Source organism: Nannospalax galili, unplaced genomic scaffold (assembly GCF_000622305.1).
Source record: "Nannospalax galili isolate Female #2095 unplaced genomic scaffold, S.galili_v1.0 scaffold717, whole genome shotgun sequence".
Lineage (NCBI taxonomy): Eukaryota > Metazoa > Chordata > Mammalia > Rodentia > Spalacidae > Nannospalax > Nannospalax galili.
The window spans coordinates 1166794-1167850 of record NW_008339763.1 but is presented as its reverse complement, the minus strand read 5'-3'; positions in this window follow the sequence as shown (position 1 = coordinate 1167850).

Below are 1057 nucleotides of genomic sequence, written 5' to 3'. Positions count from 1 at the left end.
GCAAGGGCAGTCAGTGCTCTTAACTACTGAGCCGTCTCTCCAGCACCATTTAAGTATTTTTATTACATTTATTTATTTGTGTGTGCATGTGTGTGTGCAGGCCACAGCAGGCGTGTGGAGGTCAGAGAACAACTTGCAGGAGTCAGTTCTCTCCTTCCATCTTGTGGGTTCTTTTGTATCCTGGGCATTGAACTCAAATCGTCAGGCTTGGCAGCAAGCACTTTACCCACTACAGTTTCTTTTGATTACTGTTTGTTGAAATATCTTTTTCCATCCTCTCACTTTCAGTTATTTGTGTCTCTGGATCTGAAGTGAGTCTTTTGTAAACATCACCTACTTGGGCCGCGTACTTTTATCCATTCTGAGAATCTTGCTTTTATATTATTTTCCTGGGCAGGGTTATACCATGCAGTTCAGGCTGGCCTCGAATTCAAGATCTTCCTGCCTTAGCCTCATGAGTGCTGGGGTTATAAACATGTGCCATCACACCTGGCTCCGTCTCTGTCTTTTTATTGGAGAGTTTGATTCACTTATATTTTTTACAGTAGCTACATATTCCTTCCCACTGAATTATATGCTAGCCCTCCATTTATATTAAAATTTATTTTTATTTTATGTGTATGAGTGTTTTACTTGCATGTATGTAAACATACCACGTGCATGCAGAACTTTCAGAGACCAGAAGAGAGTGTTGGATCCCCTGAAAATGGAGTTACAGGAGGTTGTCTGTCGCCATGTGGGTGCTAGGGACCAAACTCAGGTCCTCTGCAAGAGCAGCCAGTGTGCTTAACTGCTGAGCACTTAACCAGGGAGCTAGGCCCTTCCATTTACATTTAAGGTACACTTGACCCTTTAGCAACATGGGTTTAAAATTTATTCCACTTATACACTCATTTTCAACAATTTGCTGGGTATGGTGGCACACATCTATAACTCTAGCACTTGGAAAGCTGAGGCAGGAGGATCAAGAGTTTGACACCAGACTAAGCTACATGGTGAGATCCTGTCTCAAACAACAACAACAAAAATTGGGACAATTTGAAAGAACAGAAGAACT